We start from the raw sequence: 9887 nt of genomic DNA, 5'->3' as shown, positions 1-9887 counted from the left end.
TAGATTTTACTGGTGATCTGCCCGTGCTGTGGCGTGTGTTGACGGCGCATGAAAAGAAACCTTGCTCCAGGGGAGGCTCGAACTCCCGATCTTCGCATGTCTTTGTCGATACTGACTTATAAGTACGACGCGCTAACCGACTACGCCACTGGAGCCCGTGGATGTTAACGGGAAAGCTGAGGTCCGTGATTAGAATAGTCATGGTCCAGTAGGGCATTGACGGTATCACTTTATGGCAAGTACACGTTGCAACTGGCCTGTTTTGCCTGATGCACCGACTTTTCGTATTTGGCAAGGATCGCGTGCCTTCGTAGCTCAGGGGTTAGAGCACTGGTCTTGTAAACCAGGGGTCGAGAGTTCAAATCTCTCCGAGGGCTTTCAGGGAATGTCCGTTTAAAGTTGGCCTAACATGACTCCTCTTTCGAGCGGGTTGCGGCTATTTGCATTGCTTGGACTCGTATCAAAGCGTGAGAAATATGACGGTAACGTTTTGAGTAAAAAAATAAAAGTATTTTGCTTAGAGTTGACTTAGGAAGTGAGTCCGTGTTCACGCGTTCACGGCCGGTTAGCTCAGTCGGCTAGAGCGTCGTGCTAATAACGCGAATGTCGTGGGTTCGAGCCCCACACTGGCCATTTTACGGGCTTTGCCGTCACGTTGACGGGATCAAAACAACCTGGGTGCACTGCCACGTTGCTAGATTTTACTGGTGATCTGCCCGTGCTGTGGCGTGTGTTGACGGCGCATGAAAAGAAACCTTGCTCCAGGGGAGGCTCGAACTCCCGATCTTCGCATGTCTTTGTCGATACTGACTTATAAGTACGACGCGCTAACCGACTACGCCACTGGAGCCCGTGGATGTTAACGGGAAAGCTGAGGTCCGTGATTAGAATAGTCATGGTCCAGTAGGGCATTGACGGTATCACTTTATGGCAAGTACACGTTGCAACTGTCCTGTTTTGCCTGATGCACCGACTTTTCGTATTTGGCAAGGATCGCGTGCCTTCGTAGCTCAGGGGTTAGAGCACTGGTCTTGTAAACCAGGGGTCGAGAGTTCAAATCTCTCCGAGGGCTTTCAGGGAATGTCCGTTTAAAGTTGGCCTAACATGACTCCTCTTTCGAGCGGGTTGCGGCTATTTGCATTGCTTGGACTCGTATCAAAGCGTGAGAAATATGACGGTAACGTTTTGAGTAAAAAAATAAAAGTATTTTGCTTAGAGTTGACTTAGGAAGTGAGTCCGTGTTCACGCGTTCACGGCCGGTTAGCTCAGTCGGCTAGAGCGTCGTGCTAATAACGCGAATGTCGTGGGTTCGAGCCCCACACTGGCCATTTTACGGGCTTTGCCGTCACGTTGACGGGATCAAAACAACCTGGGTGCACTGCCACGTTGCTAGATTTTACTGGTGATCTGCCCGTGCTGTGGCGTGTGTTGACGGCGCATGAAAAGAAACCTTGCTCCAGGGGAGGCTCGAACTCCCGATCTTCGCATGTCTTTGTCGATACTGACTTATAAGTACGACGCGCTAACCGACTACGCCACTGGAGCCCGTGGATGTTAACGGGAAAGCTGAGGTCCGTGATTAGAATAGTCATGGTCCAGTAGGGCATTGACGGTATCACTTTATGGCAAGTACACGTTGCAACTGGCCTGTTTTGCCTGATGCACCGACTTTTCGTATTTGGCAAGGATCGCGTGCCTTCGTAGCTCAGGGGTTAGAGCACTGGTCTTGTAAACCAGGGGTCGAGAGTTCAAATCTCTCCGAGGGCTTTCAGGGAATGTCCGTTTAAAGTTGGCCTAACATGACTCCTCTTTCGAGCGGGTTGCGGCTATTTGCATTGCTTGGACTCGTATCAAAGCGTGAGAAATATGACGGTAACGTTTTGAGTAAAAAAATAAAAGTATTTTGCTTAGAGTTGACTTAGGAAGTGAGTCCGTGTTCACGCGTTCACGGCCGGTTAGCTCAGTCGGCTAGAGCGTCGTGCTAATAACGCGAATGTCGTGGGTTCGAGCCCCACACTGGCCATTTTACGGGCTTTGCCGTCACGTTGACGGGATCAAAACAACCTGGGTGCACTGCCACGTTGCTAGATTTTACTGGTGATCTGCCCGTGCTGTGGCGTGTGTTGACGGCGCATGAAAAGAAACCTTGCTCCAGGGGAGGCTCGAACTCCCGATCTTCGCATGTCTTTGTCGATACTGACTTATAAGTACGACGCGCTAACCGACTACGCCACTGGAGCCCGTGGATGTTAACGGGAAAGCTGAGGTCCGTGATTAGAATAGTCATGGTCCAGTAGGGCATTGACGGTATCACTTTATGGCAAGTACACGTTGCAACTGGCCTGTTTTGCCTGATGCACCGACTTTTCGTATTTGGCAAGGATCGCGTGCCTTCGTAGCTCAGGGGTTAGAGCACTGGTCTTGTAAACCAGGGGTCGAGAGTTCAAATCTCTCCGAGGGCTTTCAGGGAATGTCCGTTTAAAGTTGGCCTAACATGACTCCTCTTTCGAGCGGGTTGCGGCTATTTGCATTGCTTGGACTCGTATCAAAGCGTGAGAAATATGACGGTAACGTTTTGAGTAAAAAAATAAAAGTATTTTGCTTAGAGTTGACTTAGGAAGTGAGTCCGTGTTCACGCGTTCACGGCCGGTTAGCTCAGTCGGCTAGAGCGTCGTGCTAATAACGCGAATGTCGTGGGTTCGAGCCCCACACTGGCCATTTTACGGGCTTTGCCGTCACGTTGACGGGATCAAAACAACCTGGGTGCACTGCCACGTTGCTAGATTTTACTGGTGATCTGCCCGTGCTGTGGCGTGTGTTGACGGCGCATGAAAAGAAACCTTGCTCCAGGGGAGGCTCGAACTCCCGATCTTCGCATGTCTTTGTCGATACTGACTTATAAGTACGACGCGCTAACCGACTACGCCACTGGAGCCCGTGGATGTTAACGGGAAAGCTGAGGTCCGTGATTAGAATAGTCATGGTCCAGTAGGGCATTGACGGTATCACTTTATGGCAAGTACACGTTGCAACTGGCCTGTTTTGCCTGATGCACCGACTTTTCGTATTTGGCAAGGATCGCGTGCCTTCGTAGCTCAGGGGTTAGATCACTGGTCTTGTAAACCAGGGGTCGAGAGTTCAAATCTCTCCGAGGGCTTTCAGGGAATGTCCGTTTAAAGTTGGCCTAACATGACTCCTCTTTCGAGCGGGTTGCGGCTATTTGCATTGCTTGGACTCGTATCAAAGCGTGAGAAATATGACGGTAACGTTTTGAGTAAAAAAATAAAAGTATTTTGCTTAGAGTTGACTTAGGAAGTGAGTCCGTGTTCACGCGTTCACGGCCGGTTAGCTCAGTCGGCTAGAGCGTCGTGCTAATAACGCGAATGTCGTGGGTTCGAGCCCCACACTGGCCATTTTACGGGCTTTGCCGTCACGTTGACGGGATCAAAACAACCTGGGTGCACTGCCACGTTGCTAGATTTTACTGGTGATCTGCCCGTGCTGTGGCGTGTGTTGACGGCGCATGAAAAGAAACCTTGCTCCAGGGGAGGCTCGAACTCCCGATCTTCGCATGTCTTTGTCGATACTGACTTATAAGTACGACGCGCTAACCGACTACGCCACTGGAGCCCGTGGATGTTAACGGGAAAGCTGAGGTCCGTGATTAGAATAGTCATGGTCCAGTAGGGCATTGACGGTATCACTTTATGGCAAGTACACGTTGCAACTGGCCTGTTTTGCCTGATGCACCGACTTTTCGTATTTGGCAAGGATCGCGTGCCTTCGTAGCTCAGGGGTTAGAGCACTGGTCTTGTAAACCAGGGGTCGAGAGTTCAAATCTCTCCGAGGGCTTTCAGGGAATGTCCGTTTAAAGTTGGCCTAACATGACTCCTCTTTCGAGCGGGTTGCGGCTATTTGCATTGCTTGGACTCGTATCAAAGCGTGAGAAATATGACGGTAACGTTTTGAGTAAAAAAATAAAAGTATTTTGCTTAGAGTTGACTTAGGAAGTGAGTCCGCGTTCACGCGTTCACGGCCGGTTAGCTCAGTCGGCTAGAGCGTCGTGCTAATAACGCGAATGTCGTGGGTTCGAGCCCCACACTGGCCATTTTACGGGCTTTGCCGTCACGTTGACGGGATCAAAACAACCTGGGTGCACTGCCACGTTGCTAGATTTTACTGGTGATCTGCCCGTGCTGTGGCGTGTGTTGACGGCGCATGAAAAGAAACCTTGCTCCAGGGGAGGCTCGAACTCCCGATCTTCGCATGTCTTTGTCGATACTGACTTATAAGTACGACGCGCTAAGCGACTACGCCACTGGAGCCCGTGGATGTTAACGGGAAAGCTGAGGTCCGTGATTAGAATAGTCATGGTCCAGTAGGGCATTGACGGTATCACTTTATGGCAAGTACACGTTGCAACTGGCCTGTTTTGCCTGATGCACCGACTTTTCGTATTTGGCAAGGATCGCGTGCCTTCGTAGCTCAGGGGTTAGAGCACTGGTCTTGTAAACCAGGGGTCGAGAGTTCAAATCTCTCCGAGGGCTTTCAGGGAATGTCCGTTTAAAGTTGGCCTAACATGACTCTTCTTTCGAGCGGGTTGCGGCTATTTGCATTGCTTGGACTCGTATCAAAGCGTGAGAAATATGACGGTAACGTTTTGAGTAAAAAAATAAAAGTATTTTGCTTAGAGTTGACTTAGGAAGTGAGTCCGTGTTCACGCGTTCACGGCCGGTTAGCTCAGTCGGCTAGAGCGTCGTGCTAATAACGCGAATGTCGTGGGTTCGAGCCCCACACTGGCCATTTTACGGGCTTTGCCGTCACGTTGACGGGATCAAAACAACCTGGGTGCACTGCCACGTTGCTAGATTTTACTGGTGATCTGCCCGTGCTGTGGCGTGTGTTGACGGCGCATGAAAAGAAACCTTGCTCCAGGGGAGGCTCGAACTCCCGATCTTCGCATGTCTTTGTCGATACTGACTTATAAGTACGACGCGCTAACCGACTACGCCACTGGAGCCCGTGGATGTTAACGGGAAAGCTGAGGTCCATGATTAGAATAGTCATGGTCCAGTAGGGCATTGACGGTATCACTTTATGGCAAGTACACGTTGCAACTGGCCTGTTTTGCCTGATGCACCGACTTTTCGTATTTGGCAAGGATCGCGTGCCTTCGTAGCTCAGGGGTTAGAGCACTGGTCTTGTAAACCAGGGGTCGAGAGTTCAAATCTCTCCGAGGGCTTTCAGGGAATGTCCGTTTAAAGTTGGCCTAACATGACTCCTCTTTCGAGCGGGTTGCGGCTATTTGCATTGCTTGGACTCGTATCAAAGCGTGAGAAATATGACGGTAACGTTTTGAGTAAAAAAATAAAAGTATTTTGCTTAGAGTTGACTTAGGAAGTGAGTCCGTGTTCACGCGTTCACGGCCGGTTAGCTCAGTCGGCTAGAGCGTCGTGCTAATAACGCGAATGTCGTGGGTTCGAGCCCCACACTGGCCATTTTACGGGCTTTGCCGTCACGTTGACGGGATCAAAACAACCTGGGTGCACTGCCACGTTGCTAGATTTTACTGGTGATCTGCCCGTGCTGTGGCGTGTGTTGACGGCGCATGAAAAGAAACCTTGCTCCAGGGGAGGCTCGAACTCCCGATCTTCGCATGTCTTTGTCGATACTGACTTATAAGTACGACGCGCTAACCGACTACGCCACTGGAGCCCGTGGATGTTAACGGGAAAGCTGAGGTCCGTGATTAGAATAGTCATGGTCCAGTAGGGCATTGACGGTATCACTTTATGGCAAGTACACGTTGCAACTGGCCTGTTTTGCCTGATGCACCGACTTTTCGTATTTGGCAAGGATCGCGTGCCTTCGTAGCTCAGGGGTTAGAGCACTGGTCTTGTAAACCAGGGGTCGAGAGTTCAAATCTCTCCGAGGGCTTTCAGGGAATGTCCGTTTAAAGTTGGCCAAACATGACTCCTCTTTCGAGCGGGTTGCGGCTATTTGCATTGCTTGGACTCGTATCAAAGCGTGAGAAATATGACGGTAACGTTTTGAGTAAAAAAATAAAAGTATTTTGCTTAGAGTTGACTTAGGAAGTGAGTCCGTGTTCACGCGTTCACGGCCGGTTAGCTCAGTCGGCTAGAGCGTCGTGCTAATAACGCGAATGTCGTGGGTTCGAGCCCCACACTGGCCATTTTACGGGCTTTGCCGTCACGTTGACGGGATCAAAACAACCTGGGTGCACTGCCACGTTGCTAGATTTTACTGGTGATCTGCCCGTGCTGTGGCGTGTGTTGACGGCGCATGAAAAGAAACCTTGCTCCAGGGGAGGCTCGAACTCCCGATCTTCGCATGTCTTTGTCGATACTGACTTATAAGTACGACGCGCTAACCGACTACGCCACTGGAGCCCGTGGATGTTAACGGGAAAGCTGAGGTCCGTGATTAGAATAGTCATGGTCCAGTAGGGCATTGACGGTATCACTTTATGGCAAGTACACGTTGCAACTGGCCTGTTTTGCCTGATGCACCGACTTTTCGTATTTGGCAAGGATCGCGTGCCTTCGTAGCTCAGGGGTTAGAGCACTGGTCTTGTAAACCAGGGGTCGAGAGTTCAAATCTCTCCGAGGGCTTTCAGGGAATGTCCGTTTAAAGTTGGCCTAACATGACTCCTCTTTCGAGCGGGTTGCGGCTATTTGCATTGCTTGGACTCGTATCAAAGCGTGAGAAATATGACGGTAACGTTTTGAGTAAGAAAATAAAAGTATTTTGCTTAGAGTTGACTTAGGAAGTGAGTCCGTGTGCACGCGTTCACGGCCGGTTAGCTCAGTCGGCTAGAGCGTCGTGCTAATAACGCGAATGTCGTGGGTTCGAGCCCCACACTGGCCATTTTACGGGCTTTGCCGTCACGTTGACGGGATCAAAACAACCTGGGTGCACTGCCACGTTGCTAGATTTTACTGGTGATCTGCCCGTGCTGTGGCGTGTGTTGACGGCGCATGAAAAGAAACCTTGCTCCAGGGGAGGCTCGAACTCCCGATCTTCGCATGTCTTTGTCGATACTGACTTATAAGTACGACGCGCTAACCGACTACGCCACTGGAGCCCGTGGATGTTAACGGGAAAGCTGAGGTCCGTGATTAGAATAGTCATGGTCCAGTAGGGCATTGACGGTATCACTTTATGGCAAGTACACGTTGCAACTGGCCTGTTTTGCCTGATGCACCGACTTTTCGTATTTGGCAAGGATCGCGTGCCTTCGTAGCTCAGGGGTTAGAGCACTGGTCTTGTAAACCAGGGGTCGAGAGTTCAAATCTCTCCGAGGGCTTTCAGGGAATGTCCGTTTAAAGTTGGCCTAACATGACTCCTCTTTCGAGCGGGTTGCGGCTATTTGCATTGCTTGGACTCGTATCAAAGCGTGAGAAATATGACGGTAACGTTTTGAGTAAAAAAATAAAAGTATTTTGCTTAGAGTTGACTTAGGAAGTGAGTCCGTGTTCACGCGTTCACGGCCGGTTAGCTCAGTCGGCTAGAGCGTCGTGCTAATAACGCGAATGTCGTGGGTTCGAGCCCCACACTGGCCATTTTACGGGCTTTGCCGTCACGTTGACGGGATCAAAACAACCTGGGTGCACTGCCACGTTGCTAGATTTTACTGGTGATCTGCCCGTGCTGTGGCGTGTGTTGACGGCGCATGAAAAGAAACCTTGCTCCAGGGGAGGCTCGAACTCCCGATCTTCGCATGTCTTTGTCGATACTGACTTATAAGTACGACGCGCTAACCGACTACGCCACTGGAGCCCGTGGATGTTAACGGGAAAGCTGAGGTCCGTGATTAGAATAGTCATGGTCCAGTAGGGCATTGACGGTATCACTTTATGGCAAGTACACGTTGCAACTGGCCTGTTTTGCCTGATGCACCGACTTTTCGTATTTGGCAAGGATCGCGTGCCTTCGTAGCTCAGGGGTTAGAGCACTGGTCTTGTAAACCAGGGGTCGAGAGTTCAAATCTCTCCGAGGGCTTTCAGGGAATGTCCGTTTAAAGTTGGCCTAACATGACTCCTCTTTCGAGCGGGTTGCGGCTATTTGCATTGCTTGGACTCGTATCAAAGCGTGAGAAATATGACGGTAACGTTTTGAGTAAAAAAATAAAAGTATTTTGCTTAGAGTTGACTTAGGAAGTGAGTCCGTGTTCACGCGTTCACGGCCGGTTAGCTCAGTCGGCTAGAGCGTCGTGCTAATAACGCGAATGTCGTGGGTTCGAGCCCCACACTGGCCATTTTACGGGCTTTGCCGTCACGTTGACGGGATCAAAACAACCTGGGTGCACTGCCACGTTGCTAGATTTTACTGGTGATCTGCCCGTGCTGTGGCGTGTGTTGACGGCGCATGAAAAGAAACCTTGCTCCAGGGGAGGCTCGAACTCCCGATCTTCGCATGTCTTTGTCGATACTGACTTATAAGTACGACGCGCTAACCGACTACGCCACTGGAGCCCGTGGATGTTAACGGGAAAGCTGAGGTCCGTGATTAGAATAGTCATGGTCCAGTAGGGCATTGACGGTATCACTTTATGGCAAGTACACGTTGCAACTGGCCTGTTTTGCCTGATGCACCGACTTTTCGTATTTGGCAAGGATCGCGTGCCTTCGTAGCTCAGGGGTTAGAGCACTGGTCTTGTAAACCAGGTGTCGAGAGTTCAAATCTCTCCGAGGGCTTTCAGGGAATGTCCGTTTAAAGTTGGCCTAACATGACTCCTCTTTCGAGCGGGTTGCGGCTATTTGCATTGCTTGGACTCGTATCAAAGCGTGAGAAATATGACGGTAACGTTTTGAGTAAAAAAATAAAAGTATTTTGCTTAGAGTTGACTTAGGAAGTGAGTCCGTGTTCACGCGTTCACGGCCGGTTAGCTCAGTCGGCTAGAGCGTCGTGCTAATAACGCGAATGTCGTGGGTTCGAGCCCCACACTGGCCATTTTACGGGCTTTGCCGTCACGTTGACGGGATCAAAACAACCTGGGTGCACTGCCACGTTGCTAGATTTTACTGGTGATCTGCCCGTGCTGTGGCGTGTGTTGACGGCGCATGAAAAGAAACCTTGCTCCAGGGGAGGCTCGAACTCCCGATCTTCGCATGTCTTTGTCGATACTGACTTATAAGTACGACGCGCTAACCGACTACGCCACTGGAGCCCGTGGATGTTAACGGGAAAGCTGAGGTCCGTGATTAGAATAGTCATGGTCCAGTAGGGCATTGACGGTATCACTTTATGGCAAGTACACGTTGCAACTGGCCTGTTTTGCCTGATGCACCGACTTTTCGTATTTGGCAAGGATCGCGTGCCTTCGTAGCTCAGGGGTTAGAGCACTGGTCTTGTAAACCAGGGGTCGAGAGTTCAAATCTCTCCGAGGGCTTTCAGGGAATGTCCGTTTAAAGTTGGCCTAACATGACTCCTCTTTCGAGCGGGTTGCGGCTATTTGCATTTCTTGGACTCGTATCAAAGCGTGAGAAATATGACGGTAACGTTTTGAGTAAGAAAATAAAAGTATTTTGCTTAGAGTTGACTTAGGAAGTGAGTCCGTGTGCACGCGTTCACGGCCGGTTAGCTCAGTCGGCTAGAGCGTCGTGCTAATAACGCGAATGTCGTGGGTTCGAGCCCCACACTGGCCATTTTACGGGCTTTGCCGTCACGTTGACGGGATCAAAACAACCTGGGTGCACTGCCACGTTGCTAGATTTTACTGGTGATCTGCCCGTGCTGTGGCGTGTGTTGACGGCGCATGAAAAGAAACCTTGCTCCAGGGGAGGCTCGAACTTCCGATCTTCGCATGTCTTTGTCGATACTGACTTATAAGTACGACGCGCTAACCGACTACGCCACTGGAGCCC

General features: G+C 50.5%; 40 non-coding genes across 40 annotated transcripts; 27 read left to right on the top strand and 13 right to left on the bottom strand.

Annotated features, from left to right (window-relative positions):
• Positions 1-62: 62 nt before the first annotated feature.
• On the bottom strand, positions 63-155 carry Trnai-uau (transfer RNA isoleucine (anticodon UAU)). Its single transcript is given in 2 exon segments — positions 63-98; positions 118-155. It is a non-coding gene; the product is annotated as a tRNA-Ile (tRNA).
• Positions 156-304: 149 nt separating this feature from the next.
• On the top strand, positions 305-377 carry Trnat-ugu (transfer RNA threonine (anticodon UGU)). Its single transcript has one exon. It is a non-coding gene; the product is annotated as a tRNA-Thr (tRNA).
• A 182-nt stretch (positions 378-559) lies between these two features.
• Positions 560-633, top strand: Trnai-aau (transfer RNA isoleucine (anticodon AAU)). The gene has a single exon. It is a non-coding gene; the product is annotated as a tRNA-Ile (tRNA).
• A 124-nt stretch (positions 634-757) lies between these two features.
• Trnai-uau (transfer RNA isoleucine (anticodon UAU)) lies at positions 758-850 on the bottom strand. The gene is given in 2 exon segments: positions 758-793; positions 813-850. It is a non-coding gene; the product is annotated as a tRNA-Ile (tRNA).
• Positions 851-999: 149 nt separating this feature from the next.
• Trnat-ugu (transfer RNA threonine (anticodon UGU)) lies at positions 1000-1072 on the top strand. Its single transcript has one exon. It is a non-coding gene; the product is annotated as a tRNA-Thr (tRNA).
• A 182-nt stretch (positions 1073-1254) lies between these two features.
• Trnai-aau (transfer RNA isoleucine (anticodon AAU)) lies at positions 1255-1328 on the top strand. Its single transcript has one exon. It is a non-coding gene; the product is annotated as a tRNA-Ile (tRNA).
• Positions 1329-1452: 124 nt separating this feature from the next.
• Positions 1453-1545, bottom strand: Trnai-uau (transfer RNA isoleucine (anticodon UAU)). Its single transcript is given in 2 exon segments — positions 1453-1488; positions 1508-1545. It is a non-coding gene; the product is annotated as a tRNA-Ile (tRNA).
• A 149-nt stretch (positions 1546-1694) lies between these two features.
• On the top strand, positions 1695-1767 carry Trnat-ugu (transfer RNA threonine (anticodon UGU)). The gene has a single exon. It is a non-coding gene; the product is annotated as a tRNA-Thr (tRNA).
• Positions 1768-1949: 182 nt separating this feature from the next.
• Positions 1950-2023, top strand: Trnai-aau (transfer RNA isoleucine (anticodon AAU)). Its single transcript has one exon. It is a non-coding gene; the product is annotated as a tRNA-Ile (tRNA).
• A 124-nt stretch (positions 2024-2147) lies between these two features.
• On the bottom strand, positions 2148-2240 carry Trnai-uau (transfer RNA isoleucine (anticodon UAU)). The gene is given in 2 exon segments: positions 2148-2183; positions 2203-2240. It is a non-coding gene; the product is annotated as a tRNA-Ile (tRNA).
• A 149-nt stretch (positions 2241-2389) lies between these two features.
• Positions 2390-2462, top strand: Trnat-ugu (transfer RNA threonine (anticodon UGU)). Its single transcript has one exon. It is a non-coding gene; the product is annotated as a tRNA-Thr (tRNA).
• A 182-nt stretch (positions 2463-2644) lies between these two features.
• Trnai-aau (transfer RNA isoleucine (anticodon AAU)) lies at positions 2645-2718 on the top strand. The gene has a single exon. It is a non-coding gene; the product is annotated as a tRNA-Ile (tRNA).
• A 124-nt stretch (positions 2719-2842) lies between these two features.
• Trnai-uau (transfer RNA isoleucine (anticodon UAU)) lies at positions 2843-2935 on the bottom strand. Its single transcript is given in 2 exon segments — positions 2843-2878; positions 2898-2935. It is a non-coding gene; the product is annotated as a tRNA-Ile (tRNA).
• A 404-nt stretch (positions 2936-3339) lies between these two features.
• Positions 3340-3413, top strand: Trnai-aau (transfer RNA isoleucine (anticodon AAU)). Its single transcript has one exon. It is a non-coding gene; the product is annotated as a tRNA-Ile (tRNA).
• A 124-nt stretch (positions 3414-3537) lies between these two features.
• Trnai-uau (transfer RNA isoleucine (anticodon UAU)) lies at positions 3538-3630 on the bottom strand. The gene is given in 2 exon segments: positions 3538-3573; positions 3593-3630. It is a non-coding gene; the product is annotated as a tRNA-Ile (tRNA).
• A 149-nt stretch (positions 3631-3779) lies between these two features.
• Positions 3780-3852, top strand: Trnat-ugu (transfer RNA threonine (anticodon UGU)). Its single transcript has one exon. It is a non-coding gene; the product is annotated as a tRNA-Thr (tRNA).
• Positions 3853-4034: 182 nt separating this feature from the next.
• Trnai-aau (transfer RNA isoleucine (anticodon AAU)) lies at positions 4035-4108 on the top strand. The gene has a single exon. It is a non-coding gene; the product is annotated as a tRNA-Ile (tRNA).
• A 366-nt stretch (positions 4109-4474) lies between these two features.
• On the top strand, positions 4475-4547 carry Trnat-ugu (transfer RNA threonine (anticodon UGU)). The gene has a single exon. It is a non-coding gene; the product is annotated as a tRNA-Thr (tRNA).
• A 182-nt stretch (positions 4548-4729) lies between these two features.
• On the top strand, positions 4730-4803 carry Trnai-aau (transfer RNA isoleucine (anticodon AAU)). The gene has a single exon. It is a non-coding gene; the product is annotated as a tRNA-Ile (tRNA).
• Positions 4804-4927: 124 nt separating this feature from the next.
• On the bottom strand, positions 4928-5020 carry Trnai-uau (transfer RNA isoleucine (anticodon UAU)). Its single transcript is given in 2 exon segments — positions 4928-4963; positions 4983-5020. It is a non-coding gene; the product is annotated as a tRNA-Ile (tRNA).
• Positions 5021-5169: 149 nt separating this feature from the next.
• Positions 5170-5242, top strand: Trnat-ugu (transfer RNA threonine (anticodon UGU)). Its single transcript has one exon. It is a non-coding gene; the product is annotated as a tRNA-Thr (tRNA).
• Positions 5243-5424: 182 nt separating this feature from the next.
• On the top strand, positions 5425-5498 carry Trnai-aau (transfer RNA isoleucine (anticodon AAU)). The gene has a single exon. It is a non-coding gene; the product is annotated as a tRNA-Ile (tRNA).
• Positions 5499-5622: 124 nt separating this feature from the next.
• On the bottom strand, positions 5623-5715 carry Trnai-uau (transfer RNA isoleucine (anticodon UAU)). Its single transcript is given in 2 exon segments — positions 5623-5658; positions 5678-5715. It is a non-coding gene; the product is annotated as a tRNA-Ile (tRNA).
• A 149-nt stretch (positions 5716-5864) lies between these two features.
• Positions 5865-5937, top strand: Trnat-ugu (transfer RNA threonine (anticodon UGU)). The gene has a single exon. It is a non-coding gene; the product is annotated as a tRNA-Thr (tRNA).
• A 182-nt stretch (positions 5938-6119) lies between these two features.
• Trnai-aau (transfer RNA isoleucine (anticodon AAU)) lies at positions 6120-6193 on the top strand. Its single transcript has one exon. It is a non-coding gene; the product is annotated as a tRNA-Ile (tRNA).
• Positions 6194-6317: 124 nt separating this feature from the next.
• On the bottom strand, positions 6318-6410 carry Trnai-uau (transfer RNA isoleucine (anticodon UAU)). The gene is given in 2 exon segments: positions 6318-6353; positions 6373-6410. It is a non-coding gene; the product is annotated as a tRNA-Ile (tRNA).
• Positions 6411-6559: 149 nt separating this feature from the next.
• Positions 6560-6632, top strand: Trnat-ugu (transfer RNA threonine (anticodon UGU)). Its single transcript has one exon. It is a non-coding gene; the product is annotated as a tRNA-Thr (tRNA).
• A 182-nt stretch (positions 6633-6814) lies between these two features.
• On the top strand, positions 6815-6888 carry Trnai-aau (transfer RNA isoleucine (anticodon AAU)). The gene has a single exon. It is a non-coding gene; the product is annotated as a tRNA-Ile (tRNA).
• A 124-nt stretch (positions 6889-7012) lies between these two features.
• On the bottom strand, positions 7013-7105 carry Trnai-uau (transfer RNA isoleucine (anticodon UAU)). Its single transcript is given in 2 exon segments — positions 7013-7048; positions 7068-7105. It is a non-coding gene; the product is annotated as a tRNA-Ile (tRNA).
• A 149-nt stretch (positions 7106-7254) lies between these two features.
• Positions 7255-7327, top strand: Trnat-ugu (transfer RNA threonine (anticodon UGU)). The gene has a single exon. It is a non-coding gene; the product is annotated as a tRNA-Thr (tRNA).
• Positions 7328-7509: 182 nt separating this feature from the next.
• Trnai-aau (transfer RNA isoleucine (anticodon AAU)) lies at positions 7510-7583 on the top strand. Its single transcript has one exon. It is a non-coding gene; the product is annotated as a tRNA-Ile (tRNA).
• A 124-nt stretch (positions 7584-7707) lies between these two features.
• Trnai-uau (transfer RNA isoleucine (anticodon UAU)) lies at positions 7708-7800 on the bottom strand. Its single transcript is given in 2 exon segments — positions 7708-7743; positions 7763-7800. It is a non-coding gene; the product is annotated as a tRNA-Ile (tRNA).
• Positions 7801-7949: 149 nt separating this feature from the next.
• On the top strand, positions 7950-8022 carry Trnat-ugu (transfer RNA threonine (anticodon UGU)). Its single transcript has one exon. It is a non-coding gene; the product is annotated as a tRNA-Thr (tRNA).
• Positions 8023-8204: 182 nt separating this feature from the next.
• Positions 8205-8278, top strand: Trnai-aau (transfer RNA isoleucine (anticodon AAU)). The gene has a single exon. It is a non-coding gene; the product is annotated as a tRNA-Ile (tRNA).
• A 124-nt stretch (positions 8279-8402) lies between these two features.
• Positions 8403-8495, bottom strand: Trnai-uau (transfer RNA isoleucine (anticodon UAU)). The gene is given in 2 exon segments: positions 8403-8438; positions 8458-8495. It is a non-coding gene; the product is annotated as a tRNA-Ile (tRNA).
• A 149-nt stretch (positions 8496-8644) lies between these two features.
• On the top strand, positions 8645-8717 carry Trnat-ugu (transfer RNA threonine (anticodon UGU)). The gene has a single exon. It is a non-coding gene; the product is annotated as a tRNA-Thr (tRNA).
• Positions 8718-8899: 182 nt separating this feature from the next.
• Positions 8900-8973, top strand: Trnai-aau (transfer RNA isoleucine (anticodon AAU)). Its single transcript has one exon. It is a non-coding gene; the product is annotated as a tRNA-Ile (tRNA).
• Positions 8974-9097: 124 nt separating this feature from the next.
• Trnai-uau (transfer RNA isoleucine (anticodon UAU)) lies at positions 9098-9190 on the bottom strand. The gene is given in 2 exon segments: positions 9098-9133; positions 9153-9190. It is a non-coding gene; the product is annotated as a tRNA-Ile (tRNA).
• A 149-nt stretch (positions 9191-9339) lies between these two features.
• Trnat-ugu (transfer RNA threonine (anticodon UGU)) lies at positions 9340-9412 on the top strand. The gene has a single exon. It is a non-coding gene; the product is annotated as a tRNA-Thr (tRNA).
• Positions 9413-9594: 182 nt separating this feature from the next.
• Positions 9595-9668, top strand: Trnai-aau (transfer RNA isoleucine (anticodon AAU)). The gene has a single exon. It is a non-coding gene; the product is annotated as a tRNA-Ile (tRNA).
• The last annotated feature ends 219 nt before the right edge of the window (positions 9669-9887 follow it).

Source organism: Hydractinia symbiolongicarpus, chromosome 4, assembly GCF_029227915.1.
Source record: "Hydractinia symbiolongicarpus strain clone_291-10 chromosome 4, HSymV2.1, whole genome shotgun sequence".
Classification (NCBI taxonomy): domain Eukaryota; kingdom Metazoa; phylum Cnidaria; class Hydrozoa; order Anthoathecata; family Hydractiniidae; genus Hydractinia; species Hydractinia symbiolongicarpus.
This window is presented reverse-complemented; position numbering and strand designations above follow the sequence as displayed.